The following is a 10000-nucleotide window of genomic DNA, read 5'->3' as shown; positions in this document are numbered from 1 at the left end:
GTTCATTATAGCGTCTTCCGTAAACGATTAAGCGCTTTGCAACATGCAACAATTTGCATCAAATTAAGTGTTATGGAGAAAAGAAAAGGGGAAAAGAGACATATATACATATGCATGTATGCATAAAAAGTACAAAATTAATGTGTTGTTGTAGCTCTTTTTCGTTTTCCTTCTCTCTGTCTCGTTGTATCAGACGCAGTATTAGGCCAAAAAAAAAAATAGGTCTGTTTACGGTAACCCGACCGACCCTAGTTTTTTCGCGCGACCCTAGACTTTTTTTTGGCATTTGGAAAAAAAATTAAAAAAATCGTGTTTTTTGGGCAAAATAACGTAAAAATATGGTTTAAAAAAAAAATAAAATAAAATAAAATCCCGACCTACCGACCCTATTTTTTTGGTCTATGTTACCGTAAACAGACCTATTTTTTTTTTTGGCCTTAGGCGTTCGTTTACGTGCTCACGCGTGTTGGATAACACTATCACAGTGTCTTGGTTCTTGAGTTGCAGAAGGCAATCGCAATCAGAAATGTTTCCACTTTTTTAAATAAAACAATTCCAAATTTGAAACAAGATTAATCTGGTTCTGTGTTTCTATTTCTGTCGTACTCTTTGTCTTGATTTTGGTTCCCTGTTTCGCTTTGATCATCTTCTTTTATATGGGATGTGTGGCTTTTCACAACTTTTTTCGTTCTGCGAAATTAATACAATGAATTTTTGTGACAATTGCGTCAGGAAAATTCTACAGCATGTGAATCCAATAAACGGATCAACTGAAAATGTACAAGTTCAGAGAATTGGATGATGATGAAAAACACCTTGTTGTGTGCCAACCTTGCACAATCGAGTTCTTGAAAAAAGCAGATTTTGACGCACAACAGGGTAGGCCAAATCTCAAAATGTTAACTTGCCAGCCGGGCGAGTGACTTCAAGAAAGTCACTAGCCCGGCGGAAATTTCGCTCGCCCGGTACGCGGTAGATACCACAGTTGATCTGCAGTGTTTATATTGCTTTAAAACTCGATATTACAACCAAAAGGGTCGCATTTGACCAGAATTTGCATTGGCCAGCCGGGCGAGTTGCCAGGCGGTTTTTGGCTCACGTAAGTGTAGCCTATGCGATGCTAACTTTTGTCTGTCTGTGCGTGCGTGCGTGCGTGCGTGCGTATGTATGTATGTATGTCTGTGGTAGAAACTTTAACATTTGAAGACGTCACATTATGGCGTAAGAGGATTAGACGTCACGCGAAGGAATTACTGAAAGTCTCGGTCATTGTTATTTTGAGCGGGCCGAGACTAGTTGGCAGTCGTGTCCCTGTAAGTAGGCTACATGCAGACAGACAGATCTAGATCTAGTGTCTCGCTTTCTTGCACAGTGTCACCTATGCTTACTGTGTGTGTGTGTATGTGTGACGGAGTGATTGAGTTTGTGTTACTGTTTGTCGATTTCTTACGTGAGCCTTGAAGGCTTCGCCTCTTGTTATTAGTGACGACCGGGCGGACGATTTGGCCATCCCTGCACAAGCAGTAAAGCAGCCAAGGTGGAGATTCTTGCTATGTGTTCAAGTGGAAATGTGCTCTTACCTCGTGTTAAAGCGATGTGAGGCACTAAAATCACCAAAATTAAACTTGGAGAATACATGGAATAACTTAGTTTTCTGGGTAGTTATTGAAGTGACTTATGGAAATAAATGAAAAATATGTAATTATTACAGGACATGGACTGCCGTTGCTATGGAAACTGGCTTAAACAGCGCCATATTGGATTTCTAGGAAACGGTTTTACAGCAACATCATACATCAGAAATGCTTAATATTTGGCACAAAGATACACATGACTTTTATCTACATTTAAGAACGATGTTTTGGGGAAAAGACTACAGTTGAATTTATATTAATTTTTGAAATAAGGATGAATGAATATGCGGTTAGAAATTCATTAATCCTTATTACAAAAATTAATATGAATTCAACTGTAGTCTTTAGTAAAAAATATCGTTCTATTTGATTGTAGATAAAAGTCATGTGTATCTTTGTGCCAAATATAATGCATTTCTGATGTATGATGTCGCTGTAAAATCGTTTCCTAGAAATCCAATATGGCGGCTGTTTCCATTGCAACGGCGATCTGTGTCCATTAATATTTACACATTTTTCATTCATTGTTATAAGTCACTTCAATAACTACCAAGAAATCTAGGTTAATCCATGTATTCTCCAAGTTTAATTTTAGTGCCACACATCGCGTTAAAACCTGGGCAAGTCTTTTGTGGTTTAAAACAGGGTTTACACAACACAGAATGTGCATTAAAGTAAGATTCCACCCGGCAATTGTCATCACTAATTCAACCTTCACTCTCTTTTCAGTAATGCTGGCTGCCTAGAATATCACCAGGCAGCAAAGGCATAGAAAACAACCAAAACTATCACTATGGCGACTACGCCAAGTCGCAGAACCAGGCCACCATGGCCGATACCACTACGAGCAGTGTGGGTGGCCATCCTGTGTTGTCTGGACGGGTCCATTCTGACGGGGGTGGAGGGTTTGCAGGACTGCGATGCTGCGTACAAGAACAGCGCCAACCAATTAGTCGTCCCCCTACAGAGCGAATGTGAGCTGGCTGCTAGGACATACACTTACGCGTCCGTTCAGGTTTGTTTGTTTGTTTGTTTGTTTGTTTGCTTAACGCCCAGCCGACCACGAAGGGCCATATCAGGGCATTGCTGCTTTGACATATAACGTGCGCCACACACAAGACAGAAGTCGCAGCACAGGCTTCATGTCTCACCCAGTCACATTATTCTGACTGACACCGGACCAACCAGTCCTAACACTAACCCCATAATGCCAGACGCCAGGCGGAGCAGCCACTAGATTGCCAATTTTAAAGTCTTAGGTATGACCCGGCCGGGGTTCGAACCCACGACCTCCCGATCACGAGGCAGACGCCTTACCACTAGGCCAACCGTGCCGGTGTCCGTTCAGGTGGGTTTGCACATTCTTGAAAAAATGATTCAAGACCCCTTTCATGCTTCAACTCCTCACAGTACTGCACCTTGGTACACGATACCATTATTTTATACAAAGCTTCAAATCTTGTTTTGAATCAGTGTTTTAATCAATTGTCCATCGGTAGAATTCCTGATAAACACGGGAAATTGAGGGACCTCCAAGGATGCTCAACCTAGAGGGACCGTGGACCGCCAACTTCAATGTGTAAGGGGAGCTAACCTTGGATCCCCCTCATTGGAATTGTAGAGGGTTCAACGACCAGGAGGTTCATTTTCTTGCTTTCGGAGTGCAATAAAAAGCCACATGCGCCTGTGTAAGCAAAATGAGGGTTTTTTTAAAACTTCAATGAGATAAAGAAAGTATAGTACCTACCGATCCTAACTTCTTTGGCCTTGTCATCAGAAAGAAGTTTTTGTGTTTGTTGTTGTCTTATCATTGTTTCAAAGTCTTAATTTCTTCCGGTTTCAGGTAAACGGCACACTCCATGCCAAAACCAGCGGGGCCAGTTTCGTGACGCTGAACGCTGATTGGATGGCTGTCGGCCCAAAGGGGCGTGTCCTGAGTGACGGACAGGGGGAGAGCCCGGGGGCGGGGCCTGGAGCCGGTTCATCTGATGGATCTGGTGGTCAGTACCTGTATATTAAATGTGTCATGTGTTGTTCTGTGTTGTGTTTCATTGAACTGTATCATGATGCGTTGTGTTTGATTGTGTTGACTCGAATATTGTCGTGTTGTGTTGGGTCCTGTCGCGTTGTTCTTTGTTGTGATGTGTTGTGTTGTGTTGTGTTGTGTTGTGTTGTGTTGTGTTGTGTTGCGTTGTTCTTTGTTGTGATGTGTTGTGTTGTGTTGCGTTGTTCTTTATTGTGTTACGTTGTGTTGTGTTGTGTTGTGTTGTGTTGTGTTGTGTTGTGTTGTGTTGTGTTGTGTTGTGTTGTGTTGTGTTGTGTTGTGTTGTGTTGTGTTGCGTTGCGTTGCGTTGTGTTGTGTTGTGTTGTGTTGTGTTGTGTTGTGTTGTGTTGTGTTGTGTTATATGTTGTGTTGTGTTGTGTTATATGTTGTGTTGTGTTGTGTTGTGTTGTGTTGTGTTGTGTTGTGTTGTGTTGTGTTGTGTTGTGTTGTGTTGTGTTGTGTTGTGTTGTGTTGTGTTGTGTTGTGTTGTGTTGTGTTGTGTTGTGTTGTGTTGTGTTGTGTTGTGTTGTGTTGTGTTGCGTACAAGTGTTGTGTTGTGTTGCGTACAAGTGTTGTATTATGCTGTGTTGTGTTGCGTACAAGTGTTGTGTTGTGTTGTGTTGTGTTGGTTGTTCTTTGTTGTGTTGTGTTGTGTTGTGTTGTGTTGCGTTGTTCTTTATTGTGTTACGTTGTGTTGTGTTGCGTTGTTCTTTATTGTGTTGTGTTGTGTTGTGTTGCGTTGTTCTTTGTTGTGTTGTGTTGTGTTGTGTTGCGTTGTTCTTTGTTGTGTTGTGTTGTGTTGTGTTGCGTTGTTCTTTGTTGTGATGTGTTGTGTTGTGTTGTGTTGTGTTGTGTTGTGTTGTGTTGTGTTGCGTTGTTCTTTGTTGTGATGTGTTGTGTTGTGTTGCGTTGTTCTTTATTGTGTTACGTTGTGTTGTCTTGTACTGTGTTTCTTTAAAGTTGTCTGTGATGTGGTTTATTATATTGTGTTGAGTTTAATTTTGATGTGCTGTGTTGTGCTGTGCTGTGCTGTGTTGTGTTGTGTTGTGTTGTGTTGCGTTCTTGTGTTGTGTTCTTGTGTTGTCTTGTGTTGCGTTGCTTTGCGTTGTTCTTTATTGTGTCGAGTCAGGTAGTGTCGTGTCGTGTCGTGTCGTGTTGTGGTCAATAAACCAGTCAACCAAAGAATGTGAACTACTGGACAAAACTTGTGCTTTGATATAAATCCTTTAATTGATTTTAAACTTGTGATTTGAATGTGAACAAAAATGTGAAAGGCTCATGGAAGCTCTATATAGCCAAGTTGCAAAGGAAGCGATGCGTAACAAAATTGTAGGCCCTATCGTATATTATAGTGCCGAGTGCGTTCGTACCGTACACGAAACAGTCGCCGAAAAGCCCGCGTGGATCGTCAATGACATTGACTGACGGATGTCACAATTGTGGAGATTTGCTGACGGGACTATTGAAGTGGTTTTTGTCTGAGGAGTGTTAAAATTATGTTCCGTGACACAGCGACTTTTCACGCGAACTTCAAGACGAAAAAGAAGTTGGGACCTTTACCTCCCTTGGTTGTTCCTAGATGCGACTTTCTACAGAAAAGAAACTAAATAATATGTCCGACAGGCTGTCTTACTAGCTACATGTTAAAGAGGGGGCTACTGAACAACGTCCTAACCACATGTAAGCCAATACTTAAACTGTATTAATCGCAAACGGATTTCGAATTGGACACTGTCACATATGTTTTCAAATATTCATATTGAAGTGTTAACAACGATTTCGACCAGGACACAAATCAAACTTTGTTTTCAAATATTTACCTAGATTTGATGTGTTAGCCGCAAAACTATTTGGACTTGAGATCTGTTAGATCCATTTAGAAACACTTCGGTTTGAAGAGTATTACATGAATTTGGGAAACGTGCCTAGAAATCAGTGGAAATTATTGTTAAGAATCAAAATTGCTCTTTTTTGCCTTAATTGCCCCGAGAAAAGAGCGACATAATCTAAATGCCTCTAAACCAGAAGGAGTTCAGTATTCAAGCATATATATTTAATATATTGTGCGACGGGCGCAGTGGCGTGGTAGTAAGACGTCGGCCTCCTAATCGGGAGGTCGTGAGTTCGAATCCCGGTCGCTGCCGCCTGGTGGGTTAAGAGTGGAGATTTTTCCGATCTCCCAGGTCAACTTATGTGCAGACCTGCTAGTGACTTAACCCCCTTCGTGTGTACACGCAAGCACAAGACCAAGTGCGCACGGAAAAGATCCTGTAATCTATGTCAGAGTTCGGTGGGTTATAGAAACACGAAAATACCCAGCATGCCTCCCCCGAAATCGGCGTATGGCTGCCTAAATGGCGGGGTAAAAACGGTCATACACGTAAAAATCCACTCGTGCTAAAAACATGAGTGAACGTGTGAGTCTAAGCCCATGAACGAAGAAGAAGAAGAAGAAGAAGAAGAAGAAGAAGAAGAAGAAGAAGAAGAAGAAGAAGAAGAAGAAGAAGAAGAAGAAGAAGAAGAAGAAGTAGATATATTGTGCAAAATTTACCCAGCAGTGCTTTGGCTGAAAACAATCAAACAAACAAACAAAAAAGCGCCTGCACACGCGAACAATTTCAATTCAAAGAAAAATGTGGAAAACAAATTATTATCATTCAGTATACCTTACCCTTTTTTGACCTCCTTTCCGGAATTTGCAGAGTTGGTATTGGCTTCTCTCTGCAATTGTTAATCTAACGATTTGCCTAATCCAAAAACAAAGAGACTGCCAACGTTCTAATTTTTAGATTTTTTGAATTGCCTAATGCCTCAAATTAATTTGACGAAGTCGACTTCGCGATGTCTACTTAACGAAGCTGTCTGCACAAAGCTGTCTGCACAAAGCTGTCTGCACAAAGCTGTCTGCACAAAGCTGTCTGCACAAAGCTGTCTGCACAAAGCTGTCTGCACAAAGCTGTCTGAACGAAGCTGTCTGCACAAAGCTGTCTGCACAAAGCTGTCTGCACAAAGCTGTCTGCACAAAGCTGTCTGCACGAAGCTGTCTGCACAAAGCTGTCTGCACAAAGCTGTCTGCACAAAGCTGTCTGCACAAAGCTGTCTGCACAAAGCTGTCTGCACAAAGCTGTCTGCACGAAGCTGTCTGCACGAAGCTGTCTGCACAAAGCTGTCTGCACAAAGCTGTCTGCACAAAGCTGTCTGCACAAAGCTGTCTGCACAAAGCTGTCTGCACAAAGCTGTCTGCACAAAGCTGTTGGCACTGAATTTCGGTAAAAAGCCTTCGCGAAGGGATCTATCGACTTCAGGCTTAATTAAAAACTGCCTTAATTGAAAGAACATGCAACTAAAGAAACTGGAAGGCTGAAGAAAGCTCTGTGCAGCCGATTTGTCTTGGAAACGATGCGTATATTATAGCAAATTGGCCTCTTGCAGGACAACAATCCGGCGAGACGCTATGACGGATGTGATAATGCCGAAGATTTCCTTAATGACGGTATCGCGATCAAATCTTCCGCAACTTTCACATTGCACTTGAAGGTCATTGAGCTATATGACCCGGTGTGAAGGGATGAAGTGTCCGTCTGTTTGAAAGTCCGGCGGACTTTTATTCCTAGGAAAATGTGTCCCTGGACTTTGTGTCCTAGGAACATAAGCCCCTGGACTCTATTTCCTAGGAAAAGATGTCTATTTCCCAGGCTGGAAAGTCCGCACAAGAGCGTTGAGATAGGACACATTTTCCGGACAGAGAGTCCGCTTTTAAGAAAAGGAAAAGATGTCCCCCAAGCTCAAAGTCCGACAACCTAAATATAGGCTAGGACTTTCTGTCCTGGGAAAATGTGTCCGCTGAAAGTCTGGGAAAATGTGTCCGCTGAAAGTCTGGGAAAATGTGTCCGCTGAAAGTCTGGGAAAATTTGTCCGCTGAAAGTCTGGGAAAATTTGTCCGCTGAAAGTCTGGGAAAATGTGTCCGCTGAAAGTCTGGGAAAATTTGTCCGCTGAAAGTCTGGGAAAATTTGTCCGCTGAAAGTCTGGGAAAATTTGTCCGCTGAAAGCCTGGGAAAATGTGTCCGCTGAAAAGTCTGGGAAAATTTGTCCGCTGAAAGTCTGGGAAAATGTGTCCGCTGAAAGTCTGGGAAAATGTGTCCGCTGAAAGTCTGTGAAAATGTGTCCGCTGAAAGTCTGTGAAAATGTGTCCGCTGAAAGTCTGTGAAAATGTGTCCGCTGAAAGTCTGGGAAAATTTGTCCGCTGAAAGCCTGTGGAAATTTGTCCGCTGAAAGTCTGGGAAAATTTGTCCGCTGAAAGTCTGAGAAAATTTGTCCGCTGAAAGTCTGGGAAAATGTGTCCGCTGAAAGTCTGGGAAAATTTGTCCGCTGAAAGTCTGGGAAAATGTGTCCGCTGAAAGTCTGGGAAAATGTGTCCGGGTGGGGACTATCGTTCCTAGGAACGAAAGTCCGTAGGACTCTTTTTCCCAGCGGACAACTTTTCCTTTTACACCGGGCTTAAACAGCTAGGTCTGAAGTTGATACTGTTGTTATATTGCACTTGTCCATAGCGGCGTTTACGTTTGATGCTCCGGCGGACTATGATGCATTTCACTTTTATCCGGGTATATTTACACAGATTGGGAACAGAAAGGCCGAGAAAGCAGGTTCTTAAAGGGGCGGTGGGTATTGGGGAAGGAGACTGAGAGTGTGTTTTTTTTCCTGCATCACAATATCTGTTGTTCGTTGATACATCTCTAGCGAACATCGTGTGCAAATAGCATATACTATGTCAGATCATTATACTATAAAGCTGTACTTGGTATGGGGTATTAATAAATTTTGAAAAACCACCAGAAAAATATCAATAGTTTCAGTTTTAGAGTCCGTTATTTCTACGTCAATGGTGTACGTACTTATCCTGCAACTCGAGGTCAAGAAAGAAAAGTGAAGACAATTCCAAGTTACGTTGGTTATCCATAGTTACATGACTCCCGAGAAAAACCCACTGAGTTTACATACAATGACAAGATAGATCAACACTTCACTGTGAACGTCATCTTAGCTCTTAAAACTGCTACAGCCACAGTAGGGACTAGCTGTAAGAAAGGACCATATGGACCTAATGCTATCATCCCTGGGTAATAAAGTTTTCGAGTTCGAGTTCGAGTTCGAGTACTTCTTTTGTGTTTGCTTTTCTCATAGAAATCCGATACGAGAACTTCAGTACCATCGATTTGCATATTCCCGTTTACCTGGGAAATTCTTTGCGGTAAGATAATACGCAGTTCTGAGTGTAGGGCAACCCTCTTTACAGACATAAGGTATTAAAAGAAAGGGAATTTTTGAAATGGAGGTAAATTTACAACGTTCAAGGACAGAAAATCTCAGAAAGTAAGACCACAAAATGAAATTTTCCGCTCGGGGGGTGGGGGTAGGGGTGGGGGGGGAGGGGGAGGGTTATTAGGAGAAGGGGGAGCCCTTCCAAGATACTTATTGTCTACCGTTTATTTGCTATTCCGTCGTTTGTTTATATATACCCTGTGCAGGATTTCACACAAAGCTTACTGATTTGCATAAATCCATTGTCTTTGTTGAAAAAGTGAGGTCAGCAGTATCTTGGTCCTCTTTCATTGCTTAATGACGTGGTAGAAAAATTCAGCTGGACATTTTTTTATGCAAAGCCGTTTTGTTTTGTAATCCCTGGTAATATTTGAAATCTATAGTACTTGTTTTAGTCAAAATGTAGGTCATAGTCGCTCAAGTGTTCAAGAAAAAAACTTATCAAACATTCATTTGCATAATCCCGCCTCGTATTTGAAGAAAAATCGGTATTCTAATACAAGTTAGAAATCGGATATTGTAGATGTAGGTTTTGACACAAAAGATAATGCTAACTATCTGATCATAATACGACGTGGATTTATTTTCTTTCAAGTCGCCGGCTATATTTCCTTGCTTCCTTCTGCTTTGTAATCTCCTTCGACCCCTCCCTTTTCGTCCTTCACACACAAACACACACACACACACACACACACACACACACAAACACACACACACACACACACACATACACACACACACACACACATACCACAAACACACATACCACAAACACACACACAAACACACACACACGCACACATACACGCACACTCACACACACACACACACACACAAACACAAACACACACAAACACACACACACAAACACACACACACACACAAGCACACACACACACGCACAAACACATGCACATGTACACACACACACACACACACACACACACACACATACATACACACACACACACACACACACACACACACACACACACACAC

The 10000-nt window shown here is 42.1% G+C and overlaps 1 long non-coding RNA gene across 1 annotated transcript in view; it reads left to right on the top strand.

Moving 5' to 3' along the window:
- The window catches only part of LOC138979456 (uncharacterized), a 4072-nt gene extending 416 nt beyond the window's left edge, over positions 1–3656 (top strand). The window contains exons 2-3 of the long non-coding RNA XR_011460039.1: positions 2364–2649; positions 3478–3656. This is a non-coding gene — a long non-coding RNA (uncharacterized lncRNA). The remainder of the gene's footprint in view (positions 1–2363; positions 2650–3477) is intronic.
- The last annotated feature ends 6344 nt before the right edge of the window (positions 3657–10000 follow it).

Source organism: Littorina saxatilis, linkage group LG11 (genome assembly GCF_037325665.1).
Source record: "Littorina saxatilis isolate snail1 linkage group LG11, US_GU_Lsax_2.0, whole genome shotgun sequence".
NCBI lineage: Eukaryota > Metazoa > Mollusca > Gastropoda > Littorinimorpha > Littorinidae > Littorina > Littorina saxatilis.
This window is presented reverse-complemented; position numbering and strand designations above follow the sequence as displayed.